The sequence below is a fragment of the Oncorhynchus mykiss genome, chromosome 15 (genome assembly GCF_057628025.1).
Source record: "Oncorhynchus mykiss isolate SJ-2025 chromosome 15, ASM5762802v1, whole genome shotgun sequence".
In the NCBI taxonomy this organism is placed as follows: Eukaryota; Metazoa; Chordata; class Actinopteri; order Salmoniformes; family Salmonidae; genus Oncorhynchus; species Oncorhynchus mykiss.
Genome location: NC_143036.1, coordinates 65056966 through 65072940, shown reverse-complemented (window position 1 = coordinate 65072940; position 15975 = coordinate 65056966). Strand labels below are relative to the sequence as shown.

Here is a 15975-nt window from a genome sequence, read left to right as displayed (position 1 = left end):
AATATTGTATTAGAGTGTTGGGCCAGTAACGAAAGGTTGCTGGATCGAATCCCTGAGCTGAAAATCTGTCGTTCTGCCCCTGAGCAAGGTGGTCGGTCACCCACTGTTCCCAGGGGCCTAAGACGTGGATGTCAATTAATGCAGCCCCACCCACCTCTCTGATTCAGAGGGGTTGGGCTAAATGCAGAAGACACATTTCAGTTGAACAACTGACAAGGTATCCCCCTCTCCCTTTTTATAATGTATTTTTTTTAATTATACGAGGGTCCTTTATTGTGAAGGCTGAAGGAATTTACCCGGAAGGGATACATACTCCGCGGTCCCCTTACAGTTGCCAACATTACACAAAAAGGAGCTGGAATCAGATGTCCTACAACGGATTGCACAGTAAACACGCGTGGATATGCAGAGCGCAAACTTTAATTAGGTAGCCTATTTGCACAATATATAAACCTTTGGATTATGCAATAAAATAAGCTGCCGAGAACAATTATATGTCACCGGATTGAATGTCTGAGGGAATTCAGAGTGGGACCAGAGAAAGAGGGGAGCTTCTCATACACTTTTAGCCGGAGGACTGCGGCTGGAAAGAGGTAAATGGATTTTGCTATAGGCGCAGCCAATGCTTAACACTGTATTGCGAAGACCGCTCCTGATTCCAGCTCCTGCGAAGGCTACTTTGCAGTACAGCGTTAAGAGCAAAAAAAGAGCCCACCATAACTCAAGTATGATGGTGCTTATAGCTGGAAATGTAAAATGACCTGTGGTACAGCCAATGCATTTTCATTCTCACTAAATTAATTAATCTATGTTATTTCTACCAAGAGAAATACACCCAGATACATTTTGTTTGGCCTCAAATATTAAGTTTGGGTTCCAAAAAAAGAGTGATCATATAAAAAAAATACTGCCAGATGGGATTAGGGACATTTCCCCTAATTTAATAGCCTATGGATGTAGGGCCCCCTTGAGTAGGCTATGTGACCTAAACAAATCACTGGACTATCTGGACTGGTTGCAGAGAGAATACCTTGCCACTTTGAATGTCAATAGAATTTGGATTAATAAGAAAAAGTGAGTGTGTGTTGTCACTACTGTAACTCGCTTGTCAACAGGAACTGAAAATGACTACAAATATATAAAAAACATTGGTGAGCAATTTCTTAATAAATGTATCCAACAACTAGAAATATTGTGTAATGCTCCATCCCATGTGAAAGTTGTGTGTGACACAAGGGGCTGGATTCAGTCAAACCTGTCATGTTCATGCAATAGGCTTTTTCAATGACTGTACTGTGCCATAACTGGAAGCATCTGTGTTGAAAATAATCTACAGTGCCTTCAAAGTATTCACACCCCCTTGACTTGTCCACATTTTGTTGTGAGAGCCTGAATTTAAAATTGATTAATTTGAGATTGTGTGTTACTGGCCTATGCGCAATACCCCATAATGTCAGGGGAATTATGTTTTTAGAAATACAAAAATGCAAAGCTGAAATGTCTTGAGTCAGCAGTAAAAATGTGTTGCATGGACTCACTCTGTGTGTGATAATAGTGGTGATCATGATTTTTGAATGATTACCTCACCTCTCTGTACCCCACACATACAATTATCTGTAAGGACCCTCAGTTTGAGCAGTGAATTTCAAACACAGATTCAACCACAAAGAACAGGGAGGTTTTCCCAATGCCTCACAAAGAGCATGTAATGGTAGAGGGGTAATAATAAAAAAGCAAACATTAAATATCCCTTTGATCATGGTGAAGTTTTTATTTAAACTTTTTGGATGGTGTATCAATACACCCAGTCACTACAAAGATGCAGGTGTCCTTCCTAACTCAGCTGCTGGAGAGGAAGGAAACCATGAGGCCTGTGATAGAAAACTGAGGATGGTTCCAACATTACTCCACATTATTAACCTAAATGACAGAGTGGAAAAAAGGAAGCCTCTACAGAATACAAATATTCAAAAACATGCATCCTGTTTGCAATAAAGTACTAAAGTAAAATGGCAAAAAATGTGGAAAATAACTTAACTTTATGTCCTGAATAGAAAGTGTTATGTTTTGGGCAAATCCAACACATCAGGAAGTACCACTCTTCATATTTTCAAGCATGGTGTTGGCTGCATCATGTTATGGGTATGCTTGTCATCGGCAAGGAATAGGGAGTTTTTTAGGATATAAAAATAAATAACGGAATAGAGCTAAGCTCAACCAGGTTTTCCTCTAGGATTTTGCCTAAGTCTGCTTTCCACCAGACACTGTGGGACAAATTCACGTATCAGCAGGACAATAACCTAAAACACAACGCCAAATATACACTGGTTGTTTACTAAGATGACATTGAATGTTCCTGCGTGGCCTAGTTACAGATTTGACATAAATCGTCTTGAAAGTCTATGGGAAGACTTGAAAATTGCTGTCTAGCAATGATCAACAACCAACTTGACAGAACTTGAAGAATATTGTACAATTGAGGTTTGCAAAGCTCTTAGAGAAAGACTAAATTGTAATCGCTGCCAAAAGGTGATTCTACAAAGTATTGACTCTACTGTGAATACTTACATAAATGTTTTATTTCATTTTCAATACATTTGCAAAAATGTCTAAAAACATGTTTTCACTTTGTCATTATGGGGTATTGTGTGTAGATGGGTGAAAAAACAACAATTTAATCAATTCTGAACTCAGTTTGTAACACAACAAAATGTGGAATAAGTCAAGGGGTGTGAATACTTTCTGGAGGCACTGTAGATGCCTTTCTGTCTTTGACCCTTAATATTCTGAACCTATTTTATAGATCTATTGATTCTTTCAATTCTTATTTACCATGACGGCCTACCCCAGATGACGCTGGGCCAATTGACTCAGGGGTGTGAATACTTATGTAAATGAGGTATTCCTGTATTTAATTTTCAATGAATTTGCAAACATAATAGTGTAGAAGAAGGTGAGGGGGAAAAATCTATTTAATCCATTTTGAATTCAGGCTGTATCACATCAAAGTGTGGAATAAGTCAATTGGTATGAATACTTCTGAAGGCACCTATTTTATGTGACAGTGGTGAAAAAACACAAGCATAAGTGCTTGTTTGAATTGAACCTTCCGTCTCATTTCTTTGTTTGATGTGGCAGTTATGTTTTCTGCTGACTGTTTGTCTAACAAGTTGGAGTCTGTCCCTATTGAGCTTCTTGCCAAGGACATTTAGAGTAGCACTTTATTACATGATACATAAGTTACCAGGTATTTACTGAAAAGTTACAGGGTACCATGGTAATCACCCAATGCAATAACCAATTAATTATTTGTTTCTTTGGAATTCATTTGAACAGGTAACACTAGGCACCATTAGATACCATGCCATGTTGTTACCAGTTATTTACCAAAAAGTACACATTGTTACTACATATATACATACCGGTAATTTCCATATTAAAGCAGTGGAAATTGTAGGCCTATCGTAAAATAAAGAGCCACTGAAAATAGAACTACAAGTTGTAAAAGGGACAGCAGAAGTTTCAGAAAAAGCCAACACTCACATCTTTTCAAATTGTTGCTGTTTGCTCTTACGATTTAAAACAGCCCAGAGGGCCTCCTGAGTGGCGCAGTGATCTAAGGCACTGCATCACACTGCTAGCTGTGCCACAAGAGATTCTGGGTTCGAGTCCAGGCTCTGCCGCAGCCGGCTGCGACCCATGCGCACAATTGGCCCAGGGTCGTTCAGATTAGAGGAGGGTTTGCCCGGCAGGGATGTCCTTGTCCCATCGCGCACTAGCGACTCCTGTGCCGGGCCAGGCGCAGTGCACGCTGACACGGTCGCCAGATGCACTGTGTTTCCTCCGACACATTGGTGCGGCTGGCTTCCGGGTTATGTGGGCATTGTGGCAAGAAGCAGTGAGGCTTGGTTGGGTTGTGTTCCAGAGGACGCACGGCTCTCGACCTTTGCCTCTCCCGAGTCCATATGGGAGTTGCAGTGATGAGACAAGACTGTAACTATCAATTGGATATCACAAAATTGAGGAGAAACATGAGTAAAAGTTAATCAAATAAATCAATCAAAAAATGTCATAAAATACTCCAATATATTTTGGTTTGGTTATTTTGCCCTTCAAGTGAACAACCAGCTACTGGATGATTTACATGGTATGACAATGTGCAATCAAACACAGACAATCCACTGAACTCAAGCAGACTACTGTAAGTACCAACACGTGTTTGTACTGTCACTGACAAACTTCCATGCACTTTTCTCCTCACATCAATACACTGTCTGTGTATGGGGCTGTGTTAGTCGTGAATTTACATTGTGTAATGTTCCAAAGCTCTTTTAGGATTGATGCTAATCTGTGAGGTAAAGGACTGTGAAACTGCTTGTAGCACAGCCGGTGAACAACACAAACACAGGTTTTATGGAATCCCTGTTAATGGTGATACCTGATGAGTGGCATCACAGGAAATGAGGCATTGTTCGTGTTATACAGGTGGATTTGCTGAATGTTATCAGCAGTGATTAAATATTCCAGTTTGCCATTAAAATACTGGGAAGAGGTGAGCAGAGGCATGCAGTACCGCTGGAATGAAACACTAGAAAACGTCCTTTGCTAAACCTAAAAGAGCAGACCAGCTTTGGGGATGAAGTACTTTTTATACTGTCTTTTAGCTAAAACAAATTTTAATTATCAGAGGGTCAAGCATCTTTGAGGGATTACTAGGGTTGTACAGTGGGTGGGGCAGAAACTGTTGTTTTCAGGCAGCTTCAGACATCAAGAGAGACCAGTATTTACTCCCCTGCACTGTAGGCCTCCTCTTACCCCTGTGGGGAGACTGAGCATGTTTCTCCAGAGTCGTGGATCTTATTTCATTGCTAGAGTATATACAATGGGCTGTAATTACAGGTGGCCTACCAGGACCCACAGTTGGAATTAAAGTTCATCCTTGAAATAAACCAAAGAAATGAGGACTACTTTTTAACCACATACATGGAAAATGTGACAAAAACACATTTACTTGAAGTACAGTGCAGATGCAAAGTTTGGTAACAGAATGACTGTTTGTGCTGTCTGTCTGTCTGTGCTGTCTGTCTGTGCCGTCATTCTGTTACCAAACATGGCATCTGCACTGTTCTTCAAGTAAATGTGTTTTTGTAAAATGTTCTGTGGAAATAGTTAAAAGTAGTCCTTGTGCATAGAATTGTATGTTTTGTTTAACTTTGCAATCATTGGTTTTTGTTTGACATACATTTTAAAGTGAAAATTGCACATGGGCTAAAACTACTCTGTTGAGCATAGCTGGGGGGGGGGGGGGGTTTGGAAGGTTGCACATTGTTTAGGGCTCATTGTTTTTGGATGATTTTTTTTTTTTTAAAGGTAAAGTGTACACACTCCATATAGCAATGAATTATTAGCTAAGCTAGTTATTATTTCAACTAGTGTGTCTTGAGGGTCTACACACCAGGTCTTAATTAGTCTGTGAAAGGCCAAGGTGGAAAACCTGGCATATACTGTGGTCCTCTAGCCGGACAGGAGTTGTGTACCCCTGCCTCTCACCCATGCATGGAATCTCTGATCTAGATGCTGTTATACATTAGCACAAATTGCTAGCCTACTTGAAATCCTCCTCATATAATAAGCTCAAAATAGTGGCCTAGGACAGTGTTTCCCAAACTCGGTCCTGGAGCCCTCTGGGGGAATGTTTTGTTTTTTGACCTAGCACTACACAGCTGATTCAAATTGTTAGCCTAGATTCACAAGTATCTGTAAGATCCCTCAGTCATGCAGTGAATTTCAAACACAGATTCAATCACAAAGACCAGGGAGGTTTTCCGATAGCCTGCAAAAGTGTTGAATGCGTTCCACAGAGATGGTGGCCCATGTTGACTCCAATGCTTCCCACAGTTGTGTCAAGTTGGCTGGAAGTCCTTTGGGTGGTGGACCATTCTTGATACACACAGGAAACTGTTGCGTGTGAAAAACCCAGCAGCGTTGCAGTTCTTGACACACTCAAACCAGTGTGCCTTGCCCATTCACCCTCTGAATGGCACACATACACAATCCATGTCTCAATTGTCTCAAGGCTTAAAAATCCTTCTTTAACCTTTCTCCTCCTTCATCTGAGATTGAAGTAGATTTAACAAGTGATATCAATAAGGGATCATAGCTTTCACCTGTATTCACCTGGTCAGTCTATGTAATGGAAAGAGCAGGTGTTCCTAATGTTTCGTACATTCCATTAACTATTGAGCGCCTTGTTATACCAGTTACTGAAAGGACTATTGAGAACCCAGATGAACTTGTGAAAACACATGACAGATTGCACGCTGTGGCTTGTTTACTACTACTTGGCTTTCTCCGTCCCTGTTGTTAACCCTGTAAGAGGAGCTTATGTTATCAGCTTATTGCTCTCCCCAAGCTGCTTACGTTCAACCTTTTGAGTCTCCACATTTTCTCACTAGGAGCGATGCCGTGGAAGATGATTAGGTGCGCCATCCTGAGTGATGGGAGTTTAAGCATGTGACCAACAGAGTGAGCAGATTTAGCCATGTGTCTTAGTTCACTATTCGTTAAGGTTGGCCTTAGAACTGGAAAAGGCAGCTGTGCATTTATAAAAAAAACGTATGAACCAAACATGCAGATTCAAACATCTTTTGTTTTTACGCCGGTATTGTCATCAGTAGTGGAAGATATGGGTTTGATCATGTCTGCCGACTACAGTAGACCACCAGACTGTTGTAGAAGTAGCAGCATCAGTTGAAGGCACATTTTGTGTTTTAATTTGAAGATTCTTCATATCGTGTCCTGTTGAACTACCCCTGGCCTCCTGAAATGTGAGATTCATTCGAAGCTGCAGTCTTTCCCTTCAATTACTCCATGAGGCACTAATCCTGCAACCCCCCCCTTCAGAGCAGACTAAGTTAGATCTTGACAGCCACACTTGGTCATGTGGGACTCTACCATGTGTCTCTTCTTTTGTACTGAACCCTTCCAAAACACAAGGTTCTAAGCATGTACTGAACCCTTCCAAAACAAAGGTTCTAAGCATGTACTGAACCCTTCCAAAACACAAGGTTCTAAGCATGTACTGAACCCTTCCAAAACAAGGTTCTAAGCATGTGCTTTGGTTATAATTTGAGGCAAATCTTCCATTATTCAGGTAAAGTCATCTAGTAAATCTGGCCAAGCAAGACTAGCCAGTACCACCCTGTCAGTCCAACTACGCAACACTTGAGTGAGCTCATTCACGCATCCTGTGATCTTTCAAGAAAAGGCTTACTAGGAAAGGTCATTTATTTTTGGAACTCTTAAAGCCTATATAATGGAATTGATTTGAAAGTTAATCTTGTCCAACTATAGATTAACAGCCAAGTGCTAGAATTTTTCTAGGAGCAGCATTTGCTCAGTCATTTCCAGCACTGAATGAGATCAAGAAATAGATTCTCGCTGTGCCCAGTGAGTCACCACAACGGCGCAGTAAATTATTGCCTCATTAACCTCACTCTGTGAATTTAAATGAACTTCTCTGAACTGAGTGTAAGACTACCAATCTACTAGTAATAATAATATCCCCTGATTCTAACAAAACTGACATCTCTCTGTATGGCAAAGTGCATATTGTTTCCTTTTTTTTCTCCTCTCACTATGAATTCTTGCCTGCCTTCATTATAAACTGAACCTCTTTAAACTCTGATGACAGTGAGGCATTTGGAAATACTGATCAGACTGGCTGATTCGGTCCAAAGGAGCTGAATTCCTTTCTCCCTTCCTCCATCGGTCTTAAAGGGCACCAGAGAGACCAAAACTGTCTGTTTGGTGACTGACTAAGCTGAAGCTCCCTGTTATAGAAGTAAAAACAAAATTAACTGCTGGAAAGGTAAGTCTAGGCTCAAGTTTCAGGTATTGTGAGTAAGAAATGTCAGTCACGTGTTGTAACAAGTGTTGAAAACACCCAGTTTGAGACATTTTGGGAAATCTTTGTGATATAATTCCAGGCAAGACCATCCTAGGAACTCCTCTGCAGAGAGTGGGACAAGTCTGTGCAAATCTCACCTGTTGAATATGGCATGTCTTGTGAAGAATGCAATGGTTGGGGATGGAGATATTGGACAAATAACTGATGATGCCGACTGCCAATCAGCAATTACTATCCATTTTATTTTCAGTACAGCACCCTAACATCAATTGTCTGTTTAGGCCTTCTTCTCGCTATGGTGGAATGAGTCAGGCATTTTACACGTTTCAATTCCAAACCATCTTTGCTTCAAAATGAAATATCACTTTATCCAAGGGATATGTTGAGGTAAAATCTTGACATTTCCAGTTTTTCACACTTGAAAGACTAGCCGCCCACTTTGACATTTCTATTAGCTGTTTCAAAGGACAGAGTTCCCCTGGCTTGGTTTCTGAAGCATGAAGGCATCGTCACCATACCAACAATTAGTATGAAATATAGGCAAAAAATGTCAGCACAATAAGGCTGATAAACTCTCTGCAATGGAGAGCTTGTAAATCTAGAATCCTTAGTTGCTACAGCCATTTTTTTTACTTCTAAATGAAAGATATACAGTGCCTTCAGAAAGTATTCACACCCTTTGACTTTTTCCACATTTTGTTGTGTTACAGCCTGAATTTAACATTTATTCAATTTAGATTTTGTGTCACTGGCCTACATATAATGGTGAAGTTATTAATTACACTTTGGATGGTGCATAAATACACCCAGTCATGACAAAGATACAGGTGTCCTTTCTAACTCAGTTGCTGGAGAGGAAGGAAACCGCTCAGGGATTTCACCATGAGGGCAATGGTTTCTTTAATACAGCTACAGAGTTTAATGAGTGTGATCAGAAAAAACTGAGGATGGATCAAAACATTGTAGTTACTCCGCAGTCAGTAGTGGTGTGTGGGTAATTTTTTAAAACCTTTTATTTAACTAGGCAAGTCAGTTAAGAACACATTCTTATTTTCAATGATGGCCTAGGAACAGTGGGTTATCTGCCTTGTTCAGGGGAAGAACAACAGATTTTTACCTTGTCAGATCGGGGATACGATCTTGCAACCTTTCAGTTACTAACCACTAGGCTACCTGCCACCCCAAATCACTGGGGAAGCCAATAATTGTGTTGTTTGCTTTTAAATCTGTTCGGCCTATATCACGGTCGCAAGGCATATGAACTAAGGCCCAGACGATAAGAAGACACGGGTAGAATAAATTAAACCTCACCTTCGTTTCATCATAAAACCGGGGAGCAACCTCTGTCTGGTGAAGTCCACAAAGCATATTGCATGTAAAAAACAGTTGCATGGTCAAGCAAGTTGTTTCCGAAAATGTCAGACTACTTAAACAACTATTGATTTAGAACTACGGAGAGTTACCGCAAGTCACAAGGAAAACAGAAAGCAGCACCATTTCAACTTCAACATTTCAACATCATCAAATCACCTCTGCTTAGTCTAATACAGTGACAACTAAAAGATACTAAAAACTATTTCATCCAATCAATAAGATAAATATGATGTGGTTGTCCATGGTTCAGATTTTTTTTGTGTGTGCAAGCATGCAAGTAGAAAAAACATGTTGACTCACCCTACTTGTAGAGAAACACCAATACCATCATCCTCTCTGTCATACAGTACATGCTTTTATTTTTTGTTGTCCTAGACTACCTTGCTAAAATGCTTGCTCGCTAGACTAACTTCCTTTCATGGGCAATGTTAGCTTGTTAACATTAGCCTTCTACATATAGTTTCATATTGAACTTCCATCCTCTCAGTCCAGGGGCACAATGTATACATTTATGGTTGGCTCAGAATCGCCATTATAATCATTGGCCAGTGTGGAGAATTAAGTAAAACCACAAGTCCAAATTCCTACCTCCATCCATGGCTAATTTAGGAAAATAACGCAAGATGCAACAATTAAAGTTGTTTCTGTCAATGACGAATTTCTCTCGATGTGATACTCTTTCACATAGAACCCTTTTCCACCCTCTGTGGAAAAGGTTCTATGTGGAACCCAAAAGGGTTCTACCTGGAACAAACATGGTTATACCTGAACCCAAAAGGAGTTCTTAAGGGTTCTCATACATACACACACACACACACACACAGTGGGGAGAACAAGTATTTGATACACTGCTGATTTTGCAGGTTTTCCTACTTACAAAGCATGTAGAGGTCTGTAATGATTATCATAGGTACACTTCAACTGTGAGAGACAGAATCTAAAATCCAGAAAATCACATTGTATGACTTTTAAGTAATTAATTTGCATTTTATTGCATGACATAAGTATTTGATACATCAGAAAAGCAGAACTTAATATTTGGTACAGAAACCTTTGTTTGCAATTACAGAGATCATAGTTCTCCTGTAGTTCTTGACCAGGTTTGCACACACTGCAGCAGGGATTTTGGCCCACTCCTCCATACAGACCTTCTCCAGATCCTTCAGGTTTCGGGGCTGTAGCTGGGCACTACGGACTTTCAGCTCCCTCCAAAGATTTTCTATTGGGTTCAGGTCTGGAGACTGGCTAGGCCACTCCAGGACCTTGATATGCTTCTTACTTAGCCACTCCTTAGTTGCCCTGGCTGTGTGTTTCGGGTCGGTGTCATGCTGGAAGACCCAGCCACGACCCATCTTCAATGCTCTTTCTGAGGGAAGGAGGTTGTTGGCCAAGATCTCACGATACATGGCCCCATCCATCCTCCCCTCAACACGGTGCAGTCATCCTGTCCCCTTTGCAGAAAAGCATCCCCAAAGAATGATGTTTCCACCTCCATGCTTCACGGGTGGGATGGTGTTCTTGGTGTTGTACTCATCCTTCTTCTTCCTCCAAACACGGCGAGTGGAGTTTAGACCAAAAAGTTATATTTTTGTCTCATCAGACCACATGACCTTCTCCCATTCCTCCTTTGGATCATCCAGATGGTCATTGGCAAACTTCAGACGGGCCTGGACATGCCCTGGCTTGAGCAGGGGGACCTTACATGCGCTGCAGGATTTTAATCCATGACAGCGTAGTGTGTTACTAATGGTTTTCTTTGAGACTGTGGTCCCAGCTCTCTTCAGGTCATTGACCAGGTCCTGCCGTGTAGTTCTGGGCTGATCCCTCACCTTCCTCATGATCATTGATGCCCCACAAGGTGGGATCTTGCATGGAGCCCCAGACCGAGGGTGATTGACTGTCATCTTGACCTTCTTCCATTTTCTAATAATTGCGCAAACAGTTGTTGCTTTGTCACCAAGTTGCTTGACTATTGTCCTGTAGCCCCTCCCAGCCTTGTGCATGTCTACAATTTTAACCCTGATGTCCTTACACAGCTCTCTGGTCTTGGCCATTGTGGAGAGGTTGGAGTCTGTTTGATTGAGTGTGTGGACAGGTAACGAGTTCAAGCAGGTGCAGTTAATACAGGTAATGAGTGGAGAACAGGAGGGCTTCTTAAAGAAAAACTAACAGGTCTGTGAGAGCCGGAATTCTTACTGGTTGGTAGGTGATCAAATACTTGTCATGCAATAAAATGCAAATTAATTACTTAAAAATCATACAATGTGATTTTCTGGATTTTTGTTTTAGATTCAGTCTCTCACAGTTAATCACAGTACCTATGATTAAAAAAAATGGACCTCTACATGCTTTGTAAGTGGGAAAACCTGCAGTGTATCAAATGCTTGTTCTCCCCAGTGTATATGTTTTCTCCTACATATACCTGGACCCAAAAGGGGTTCTTCAAAGGGGACAGCCGAAGAACCCTTTTTTGTTTCTAGATAGGACCTTTTTTTCCCTAAGAGTGTAGGCATGAAGTCATCCAAACTGGCTGCCCTTCACACTTTTTTTTGGTGCGCCAGGACCATTTCATATTTGAGCTCAACGCTGATTGGCTATTATTTTATTATTTTTTTCTATCAAGGGAGGCCAAATGCTCACAGGCTTCCCTTGCATTCAACGCTATGGGCAGCAACAATGTCATACTATTTTTGACCAGACAGATTGCCTACACATACACATGTAGAGGGGTGCTGTTTCGCTTGCTCGGATCTTTTCTCTGGTGAGATACATTCAGCCTCTTGCGAATTATAGGAAAGGTATAAAATATAGAGAGACAAAATATACATTATTTGATGTTCTTTTCTAGGTACATTTTGGGGGGAATCCTGACTTCCCTTCGCATCCATGAATACATGCCACTGTCCACAATACTAACTTAATTGACATTGAAAAACAGGAAATATTCCAAAACATGCATTCTGTTTGGGAAAAAAAGGCAGTACATTTATACTGCAATTAACTATATGTCCTGAATACAAAGTTATGTTTGGGGCAAATCCAATACAAATCATTACTGAGTACCACTCTCCATATTTTCAAGCATAGTGGTGACTGCATCATGTTATGGGTTGCTTGTAATCGTTAAGGACAGGTGGTCAGTCCTTGCATCCTTAACTCTATGAATTTGAGTGGTTACATTTGTCCAGGCCCATTCCTCAGCTTTTTACAAAAACCGAGGCGGTGTGGCACTTTGTTTCAACTGCAAATTCCAGCTTTAAGAGGGCTCTGTTTGGCCCCCTTAAAAAAAAGACTCGCTCCAAGACCCCACCAAGCCAGCCCAGGCATCATTAACATGGCTTCTGTTTTTATTATCTGTTGCTGTGGCTGTGTTTTTGTTTGTGATTCTGCAAATGTGTCTGTGATGTAGGCCAGAGTCAGTGTGTGTGATGAGTATGTAACTGTGACGGTCATCAATTGCTGACGTGGGGTAAAAATGCTGATTGATGTCATTGTGTTCAATGTCATCCACTGCACCACTTTTCCTCTCCTGTATTGTTTAAAAAAATAATATTACCCAGACAAAACCTGCACTGAGGAACTCTCTTACCTCGAGCTTTGATAGAGTTTATGTTTATCCACAGTCTAGTCCACTCTACTCTGACCATATTGTAGAAAAAATGTGAAGTGACAGAAAAACATGGATTATTTCCTAATTGCCAGTGAATGTTTGTTCTTTCCCAGGGCTGAGCCAACCAATCCGGTCTGCGTTGTTGGGGCCTTACAAATCTAGGGGCCAGTTGCCATGGCGAGATATTGTTTTCATCCAGTCATGCCAGCACTGCCCATGTGGGCGGTCCCCTCGTCAGGATGCTTCTTTGTTTGTGTACCACTTGTTAGAACAACCCCCCTCGTCTGTGAACACATCCTTGGACCCTTTTAAAGTTCTCTCCGTAGTGCATTGGTCTATCACTCAGGTTCGCCTTTGGTTTTACCAGTGGAAAATCTGGAATAATATCTGTATTTTATCAACTGTTCTTTCAATGGATTAGTATTTGGATTTCCTATTTACTAAAGAAATAACTCAACTTAACAGGCAACATCATGATAAAGAGCAATTTATTATGTGGCTCAACCACACCAACTTCTATTCTCACATTTTCTCTCCTGTGAAGCTTTGCAAAACAGCCAACCTTTTACTCTTCTGTGAGCTTACTGTGCAGTAGAGTCCTTCCCCTCCCCCTGCCTTTGGGGCATGGAGAGAATGCAGGTTGAATAGAGGGCCAGGCTAAAGGGAACCCTAAGTTTAGCTCCAGATTTTCAGTGGAGGCCAGGCCAGACGGCCACCCTTCTTGGGTAAACTGTAGATACTGTAGCCCCTCAGCTGTCAGGGAAAGCAGGCTTCAGCCATGTGCTCAGACCCTGAGCAGGGATCCACCAAAGACCAAGGAGACCTGCCATCTTTTGGTCATCGTGCTTCACAATCTCTTGCCTAAACTGGCCCCATGATTTAGTTATAGTCAAGGTAGGTCTGTACAGAAGAAAAGTCCAGATTTCCCACTCCTGACTGAAAGTGAATTTGGTACTACCAGAATTGAGGTATTAAGGTAAACACACCATCAAATGTTTTATGCATGCAGCTATACTAATTTGTCTGTGAAGCATTCAAACACTGTAAGTAGGCTAAATGACGCTCAAGGGCTCAAGTTTCTCCACTGCCTATTCTGAGGCTGTGCTTGCATCTGGTTGCCTAATGCCCAGCACTAAGTGATAATCTTACGATGGAGGGGCGAATGACTTCAGCACAAATATTCTCATAGATGTGTCCATACCATGTCCTGTTGGTAAATAGAAACACACAATGTTGTGTGTATGTGGTCTTAGTTCAACTCGGGTCAAAACTATGATGGAGTGTCAATTGGCATTAAGACAGTAACAGTAGTACTGTGTTTGATTAGCGATGTTGTGTCATCCATTACAGCATATTTTCCACATTGATGATAATTGATTATGTATTTCATTGTTTCATAACATCTATTAAGGCATTAGGCATCCAAATTTACATCAATATTTTGATGAAAGACAGATGTTTTCTACAAAGCCAATTTGAAGAGTTCTGAGTCAGATGATATTTATACATGATCCACCAAAGAACCATGACTGTTGATATTCATCCCAAGCAAATACTTTGGCATTGAAGAAATAACTTTGATCAAAGTGCTAATTCATACATTTTGTAGTCCCTGATGTAACGGTTTTGACTTGAGGTTATTATTTATAGGGGTGCCAGGTAGGTTGTGCCTACCAGAGAAAACATTGGTTTCTCCTTTTAGTTTGGGTGGGAATGAGTCCCAACTGGTCCGTCAAGTCTACACCAATACAAAGGACTTATGTAAAAATCAGGATGGAAATAAAAACTTTTCATAAACCCTTAAAACATTGGAAAGAACTTCAAAAACAACTATATTATTTTGCGTGGGTTGTATTACCAACATAAATGATTACACACACATATAATATAACACAATGAGTTCTGGTTCCTCCAGAAATGTCCTGTACCTCGGGCCTAAAGAGTCCAGCCCGGTAAAGGAGTTCAGGGAACTCAAGTGACCTTTGACCATCACAGTATACATCACATCAAAAAAAAATGAAATACCGTATACAAAAAGATTGTAGTCAGTCAGACAATCCAATCCGCTAACAGATCTCCAGCGGAGAAAGGCCACGAAGAACAGAGGTGTAGTCCACGGACGCAAAGAGTGAATCCGATCCTGGGTAAAACTCTATTAGGCTACAAAACAAACGGAATAGAGAAGCTTCGGAACTGAGGGTTGAACACATCCTCATTCACGTCTCCATCACAACCCCACTTTTGCGCAGCTGATGCTGGCTATTTAATTGGGAATTACAGGGAAAACGCCCTATTGGAAGGAGAAGCACTATTTAATTGGGGATTGAAGGGGAAGCGCCCTATTGGAAGGAGAAGCACTGAGACGGTTCAGAAAAATGCAGGGCCCTCACACTGTGTATGGGTGCTGATGTGAGTGTGAGCCTTACAGGATGAAGTAACAGGCAAAATTACCAAAGGGGACCAAAATGTGCACCCAGAGGGGGCCCCAGGACCGAGTTTGAAAAATCCTCTCCTATTACTGCTACAGTCAATATTGGCAGTCAGCCAATTCCATAGAATCAGAGCATATACAAAAAATATATATACAGCACCAGTCAAAAGTTTGGACACCTACTCATTCAAGGGTTTTTCTTTATTTGTACTATTTTCTACTTTGTAGAATAATAGTGAAGACATCAAAACTGTGAAATAACACATATGTGCAGAGTGTCAGCTTTAATTTGAGAGCATTTGAATCCATATCGGGTGAACAGTTTAGAAATGACAGCACTTTTTGTACATAGTCCCATTTTAGGGGAGCAAAAGTATTGTGACAAATTCACTTATGTGTATTAAAGTAGTAGAAAGTTAAGTATTTGTTCCCATATTCATAGCACACAATGACTGCATCAAACTTGTGACTCTACACATTTGTTGGATATATTTGCTCTTTGTTTTGGGTTTTAAAAATGTCCCCCAACATGTCCCTCCTCCACCCCCTCCCCACCAATATGTACACCACAATTTCGCTCCCTTGTGAAGTGATGACATCCTTCATCCTTAGTAGTCAAACTTATTTTTCCATCAAGGCTCTCAGTTGAAG

The 15975-nt window shown here is 41.0% G+C and overlaps 1 protein-coding gene across 2 annotated transcripts in view; it reads left to right on the top strand.

The window, feature by feature from the left end:
• The first annotated feature begins 321 nt into the window (after positions 1–321).
• Positions 322–15975, top strand: part of LOC110490529 (ras association domain-containing protein 8) — a 32460-nt gene continuing 16806 nt past the window's right edge. Inside the window, exon 1 of one of the 2 annotated variants that reach the window (XM_021563965.3) lies at positions 322–593. The gene's annotated coding sequence lies outside the window, so the exon portion shown is untranslated. Of the gene's footprint in view, positions 594–13181; positions 13870–15975 lie in introns of those variants that run through there. The other variant, XM_021563966.3, reaches the window with a different exon arrangement.